Here is a 7,726-nt window from a genome sequence, read left to right on the forward strand (position 1 = left end):
TCGATTTGAGAAGGTAAAACATTTAAAGAGATTACTGAAAAACCACTTGGTGGATTTTATCATTATAGGGTGGTTGTGCTAAGTTTAGGTAATTTTTAGATATACTGTATTTTCCAGACTATAAGTCTTTTTCATAGTTTGGCTGGTCCTGCGACTTATAGGCAGGTGCGACTTATTTAACAAAATTCATTTGGCATGAACCAAGAGAAAATATTATCGTCTACAGCCGCGAGAGGGCGCTCTATGCTGCTCAGTGTAGTCTACAGGAGCACTGAGCAGCATAGAGCGCCCTCTCGCGGCTGTAGACGGTAATGTTTTCTCTTGGTCATTGGTTGTAAATAAACAGCGACTTGTGTGCTGTGTCTGAAATCGCTCAGAGATTTGGCCAGGGGTGTGTTACATCACAGACAAGGTTTGAGAATAAAATATCATTATGAAAATATAATTATAATTAATAAAATAATGTAATTGAAAAAGGAGTACTTTTACTGGAGTATTTTATTCTTCTTAAAGTTATCTCTGTACTATCACCAATGGCTCTCTGCTAGCAGCTTTGGAACGTCAGTTGGTTTGTGATGTCACTGGCTACGCAGAAGCCCCGCCCAACAGCGGAAAACGGACCAATCACCAATGGCGCTCTGAGCAGCTTTGGAACGTCCGTTGGTTTGTGACGTCACAGTCTATGCGGGTATAAAAAGCTCGCTTTGATAAATCAGTTTAATCATTTGTGGGTTATTGCTAGTTGCATAGTCTTCACTTTGCACATCTTGCAGCCAACACTAGTCGTTTTATTATTAGTTGCATTCTAGTATTTTCCTCACATTGCATTTATTCCAGCCAACGCTAGTTACTATTTCAAAATGGTACTCTTAACGTTGCTTGGAATAACTGCTTTAATTCTAAGAGAAAGGAAGAAGGTCAACATCACTCACTCAGGTCAAAAAGAAAATGCAGAGCAGAGTGATGTACCACCTGTGAAGAGTCCTGATGGTAAACGATATGTCCATGATATGAGAATATTCCACTCCTTTTCTTTACTGTAGTCTGCAAACACCTCTGCACTTATTTTGTCTGTATAACTTTATACAACTCAACATGACATGCCAATTATACTAAACAGTTCAGAAACATAAACTCCACACACAATCTGGACGTTGCATACTTTCAAGTTCATGTTATATGTTAAGATTACTTTGCATGGTTTGGATGACCTTATTAATATTCACACACACAAATAATTTAGGAGCTGTAAAGGCACATTAAAAAAAAAAAAATTATGTTGACTGTTTTAAAACATTTCCCTTATTTTAAAATTCAATGCTCATGATGCAGGCAAAACAGATTAAAATAAAAAGCCAGAAATAACACATCTGTGCATGTACACTTAGACCAATTACTGAAAAAGTAGAAATCAAGGCCTCCAAAAAGTTACTTCATAATTTACAACAATCTTAGCAGTTATATGAGTATTTGGGGTGTGACGTGATCACACGAGATAGTGGGAAAATAGTATTTTATTCAACTAAAAAACACAAAATGCAAAATATTTATGTGGATTTTGAAATCAACTTTATGAAACTAAAGTTCTATTTTAATGAATTATATGTAGCAAGAAAGAACATGAAAACTAGATTCTGGATAAATTGAGAATCATGTTTTTTATATATAGGCCTATAAATTGGAGATCATGAATGATTCATTAACATGGACAGCAACAAAACGTGCTTCTCACGCTCCACTGACACTCGCGATGTGAAACAGTCATAACAGAAATAGCTGAAGCGTTGTCTTTCAGGAAAAATATTGCATGGGTGTTTGAATTGAGATCGCCATCTTTAAACGATTAATCTTGCAGCTCTAATGTAAACACTGAAAATTGTTTTGCACATCAGATCTCGTTGCATCCCTAAAATTAATATAATATTTCATAAATGTTCTTTTTATGATTAATATCTTTTGGTTCGTATTCTCCCCTTTAGGCCGAGAACTCGATGACCCAGATACAGTCTGTGCCGTGTCCAGCTGTAATAATGACATCCACCAATCTACAGTCTGTGCACCATCCGACTCTTCTGTTGACTTCTCTCCAGCTTCTTTCAGTGCCACATCCAGCAGTACTGATAATGTCCCCCAAGCTACAGTCTGTGCCGCGTCCGGCTGTAATAGTGACGTCTCCAATGATAATGTCCCCCAATGTGCAGCCTGTGCTCTATTAGACATTAGTGAAGACTTCACCCAAGCTACAGTCTGGTCCGTGTTAGCCAATGGTGATGACGTCTCCCAATGCGCAGACTATGCTCTGTTAGATGACAGAGATGATGTCCCCCAAGCTACAGTCTGTGCCTCATCCAGCTGTAGTAATGACGTCCCCCAAATTAGGTCCAAATCAAGTGATTACGTCTCTTTTTTCACTGCCATGTCTAGATTAAGTGATGATGTTCCTCCAGCTTTATTATCTGTGATGTCCAAAAATAGTAATGACGCCCCTTCAGTTTCACTTCATGTCTCATCTGACTGTAAAGATGACGCCCTTCAAACATCAGTCCGTTGTGAAGCTGACTTGAGTGTCGACGTCCCTCAGTCTCCATTTCACGAAACATTAGACTGTAGAGTCAGTGTCCCCCAAGCTTCAGCCTGTGCAGCGGCCGACTGTAGTGTTGATGCTCCCCAAGATCCAGTTTGTCAGACAGAGGACACTGTCCCACCTCAGTCAAGCCAGATACAAGAGGATGAGACAGCTATTGGTCAGTGTGCTACCAAAACATAATCTAACACACACTTTTATGCTTAAAATTTACCTTAATTACACTTTTTTATTATTAATTTGAATATATTTTAATAATAGATGAAGTGCTGTTGCTATTGCACAGTTTATGTTAACATCTTTAATATTTTAACAGTCATCAATTCACGCCGTTATGAAGTCAAAGGTCATCTGGGTGAAGGAGGCTTTGGAACTGTTTATGCAGCGACTCGTTTGGATGATGGCCTACAGGTATCCATTCGCTTTATTTACAATATTTATCTAGCTAATCATTTTTGTCCTGTTATACTTCTCTCGCAAGCAGTCTTAGTGTATCTTATATTCACTATTTAAAGCTCCTGGTCTGTCAGATCTCTTTACACATGCTCTGCATGCTTAGAATATTAATTTCTGAAAATATCCACGTCCTTACACACATCTCTTTTTGTTTTGTTGATTAGGTGGCAGTAAAATTTGCCTCCATCTGGGACACGAAACTCATCAGCATTGTAAGTAGTCTGTGCTCTCTCTGTTTCTCCTCTGTTTTTAATTTCCAGTGTTTCATATTAACATTGATCACAGACTATAAATGATTTTCAGTTGGCAATTTACCATTCTCCGCCGAATGTCCATGACTGTTTTTTCCATCTAAGCATCATAACAACTGTCTTTCTTCTAGGACGGCTATCCTGAACCTCTTCCACTGGAGGTGGCTTTGCAAATTCTTGCAAATAAAGGCCCCAGGGTTCAGGAAATCATCCAGCTTCTGGACTGGCAGGTGGAGCCTGACTATTACTTTATGGTGCTAGAGCGGCCCATGCCCTGTCAGTCCTTGTATGAATATTTAAAGTGCTACGAGGACACCATTGAAGAGGACGTGGCACGAGTTATAATGCACCAGGCAATATTCGCAGCTCGAACATGCTGCCTGCGTGGAGTGTTTCACCGGGACATTAAGCTGGAAAACCTTCTGATTAACCCGGACACACTCCAAGTCAAATTAATTGACTTTGGCTGCGGTGCGATCCTCACCGACGCGGGTTACACGTCCTTTGCTGGTATGTATGATCCCTCAAACCTGGAAAGTGGGTTGATGCGTTGAGGGCCGTTCTGTATTATTCAATTAAAGATGCTATTTTAATGGAAACAAAATCTCTTTCATCCAGGCACAACAGAGTACTGCCCTCCAGAGTATTACATGACCGACAAGTACCACGGCGAACCAGCGACAGTGTGGTCACTCGGGATCCTCTTGTTTGTGATACTTTTTTATAAATTTCCAAAGAGACGGGACCTGCAGAAGATGAATGGTGAAAGCTGGACCAAAGCTGGCTTTTCGAAAGGTGAGATCTTCACTTCAGCAAAAATGAATATTGTTTCAAATCTTTAAAGAAACATCTGAGCCTAGTGGCTTTCTGAAGGATGGTGGTTTGGATAATTTGACTGTTGATCAAAGTGAATTTCAAGGTAATAATCAGACGTCTCTCTCTTCGTTCTGAACAGAATGCTGTGATTTTATTCGCTGCTGTCTACAGATCGACCCGAAGCAGCGAATAGAACTGGACATGCTCAGTCTCCACGACTGGTTTATGGTGAATACATTTAGATGATTTTGAAATAGTTTGTATGAGACTATAGACATTAGCTTTCTCACGCTTCCTTTCAGTACATGCTGTAACTATCATGTAGTCAATCCTCATGCACCGCACAGATGACAAGTTTCAGCGCTGTATATTCAGACCGTCTTCTTTAGTTCTTCTTTAGAATGTTGCCTCTCTTCGTTGTGCATCTGTTTTTTATGTGGTTTTTGTAATGTATTTTGATATTAAACATGATTTTTCTTTCAGATCACAGACAAGGAGAATAACAACAGCACAATTATGGGTCAGTTTTCCATAAGTGACACACACACACACACACACACACACACAGAGTCTTTTATCAGCAGTTCAATGGTTTATGCTTTACATTTACTTTAATATGCACTTTCTTTAAGAATAATTTAAAAAAGGTACACAATTTACACATGAAAAAATATTTTTTCTATAGTTTCTTTAAAAAGTCTTGTATACATACATATCCAGTGTCTAAATTCATATGAATCAGAATCATATTCTTGAAATAGTTTTAGATGACGTAAGTGCTGTCTCTGATTTACATTTTATATCAGCGTCTTTATTTATCTGTTAACAGACATCAATTCATGCCGTTATGTGATGGGCGTTCAGCTGGGTGAGGGAGGCTTTGGAACGGTTCATGCAGCCACACGTTTGGAGGATGGCCAACAGGTGTCCATTTTCATTCATATCTTGAATAGAATATCTTTATTGAATTATTCTTGTCCTGTGTTATAGTCGTCTAATGCAAGGACTCTAGTGTATCTTTTATTTACTATTTAGAGCACTTAACTTGTCAGATCTGTTTAGACATGCTCTATCTGTTTATGTAAATGTCATGAAAATTATCGAAATGATGTGAAATCTGTTCTGAATTGAATTCTTTTTTTGTTTTGTTGATCAGGTGGCGATTAAATTGGTCTCCAACAGCAAGACGGAGTTCATCATCATTGTTAGTAGGCTGCGCTCTCTCTGTTTCTCCTCTCAGTCACTGTTTTTAATATTAACATTAATCACAGTGATTTTTCAGCAGGCAATCTGCCGTTCTCAACAGTTTGTCCATGACTTGTTTAAGTCTGACCATCACAACTGTCTCTCTTCTAGGACGGTTATTCAAAGCCTCTTCCTCTGGAGGTCGCTCTGTTACTTCTGACAGACGAAGGCCCTCGGGTTCAGGAAGTCATTCCAGCTTCTGGACTGGCGCGTGGAGCCTGACCGCTATATTTTTGGTCCTTGAGCGGCCCATGCACTTTGAGGAACTGAATTGGTTTCTCCTGCAGCGAATAGTGACCATTGAAGAGGACGTGGCACGAGTTATAATGCACCAGGCAATATTCGCAGCTCGAACATGCTGCCTGCGTGGAGTGTTTCACCGGGACATTAAGCTGGAAAACCTTCTGATTAACCCGGACACACTCCAAGTCAAATTAATCGACTTTGGCTGCGGTGCGATCCTCACCGACGCGGGTTACACGTCCTTTGCTGGTATGTATGATCCCTCAAACCTGGAAAGTGAGTCTCCAATGGGATCCACTGTTGTGAATCAAATAGCATCAAATCATTTCTTGCATCATAATGAATATTTAGGTAAAATATTGTGTTTGATGGAAACAAAATCTGTTCTCCAGGCACTAGAGAGTACTGCCCTCCTGAGTATCTGACCACCGGCAAGTACCACGGGAAACCAGCTACAGTGTGGTCACTCGGGATCCTCATGTTTGTAATGCTGTGTGGGGATTTTCCAAAAAGACGAGACCTGCGCAAGATCAACAGTAACACCTGGAGCAGAGATGGCTTTGTCAAAAGAATGCTGTGATTTTATTCGCTGCTGTCTGCAAATCGATCCAAAGCAGCGGATTGAACTGGAGAAGCTCAGTCTCCACGAATGGTTTACGGTAAATTCATTTTGATGATTTTGAAGAATTTTTGAATTGTTTTGAATTGGTCTGACAGTAGCCTTTTTTCCCTTTTGCTGCAAGTGTTCTATTAGTGAGGTGACAAATTTTCGCATTGTATGTTCATTATTTCTGATAGATTTTTACTTATGTTCTTAAATTTTCATTTTTACTTTAAATATGCTGCCCCTATTTTTTAATTTTTATATTTTGTATAATGTTTTTAAACCTTGAAACTGATTTCTGTTTTTGTTTCAGATTGCAGACAAGAAGAAATGAGGAGGAAAAAAAAGAAAATAGGTAAAGTAATGACAGGGAAAATTGAAGGAAGCTCAGCGACAGCCATGAAAGGAAGCCAAATACTGCCTCAAGCCCTCAGAAATTAAATTGCAGAAGTGGAGAAATGTAGTCTGATTAAAGAATTTTATATATATATATATATATATATATATATATATATATATATATATATATATACATATATATATATATATATAATATATAAAAATAAAAAGTTATCAAAAATATATAGCTATTCTTAAACATAATAATAAATAAATAAATATATACAGGTTTCTATAACAACAGTTTATAAATAACCAATAAATAAATAAAAATAAAAGGTGTATAAAATATAAATCAATAATTAATAGGTGTAAAATGTTAAAAAAAAATATTATTATTATTAACTAATTCATAAATATGATCACATGATTATCGCTGCTCTGACTGCTGCTTCCTGACACGCTGATCGGCAGACTCGCGCTGTTTAGATTGAATGGCCGTAGGAAGAGTTTAGCTCGTCAGCCAGAGATGGATCTGCTCTCACCTCTGCAGAAGATTTATTTTCAATTCATTTCCAAATTTATTTTATTTCCAAAAGGTACAGATGGTCCTTAGTCCTTGCCACATACGTCGGGATTCATTGAGCTGGAAATGAGAATCTATTCGTTGCCTGTATCACTGTTTGGCGGTTCTTACTGCGCGTTAGCTTCTGTAAAAGAGGCCACTGTAGAAAGCACGCTTTCCATGAGCACGCTTGCACGCATCCCTCCATGTGACCATCTTGTGTAGCACCTCTGCAGCCGCAGAAACGGATTGGCAGGTGTTAGACATGAGTCATTCTTTCTTTAAAACCACAAGCTATCGCAGTGTTGACTGTAAGCTAGTCCATTAAGCGCATCCTTAGCATGTTGTAGTCATGAGTATCTGAACCTTCAAAGAACCTGTTGCACGGATCGATGCATCTCCTGTAGTTCCTCGTGTCCGCTTGAGAGGAGTAAACTGCTCTTTCAGAAATAGCTGAGAACACATAAAAAATGCTTTCCTGTGGGCAACAGATAATCCCGTTTTGAAGGACATTAAATCTGATGAATTTGCATGTAGCACACCGGTATGAGCAAACATGACGTATTCTCAGGGCGGTGCCACGTGCTATTGGCCAATGAATTGGCATGATGGTATAAAGGCTT

The 7,726-nt window shown here is 38.8% G+C and overlaps 1 pseudogene; it reads left to right on the forward strand.

Annotated features, from left to right (window-relative positions):
- The first annotated feature begins 725 nt into the window (after window positions 1-725).
- LOC113097286 (uncharacterized) lies at window positions 726-6,537 on the forward strand (annotated as a pseudogene).
- The last annotated feature ends 1,189 nt before the right edge of the window (window positions 6,538-7,726 follow it).

The sequence above is a fragment of the Carassius auratus genome, unplaced genomic scaffold (assembly GCF_003368295.1).
Source record: "Carassius auratus strain Wakin unplaced genomic scaffold, ASM336829v1 scaf_tig00216169, whole genome shotgun sequence".
Taxonomy (NCBI): Eukaryota; Metazoa; Chordata; class Actinopteri; order Cypriniformes; family Cyprinidae; genus Carassius; species Carassius auratus.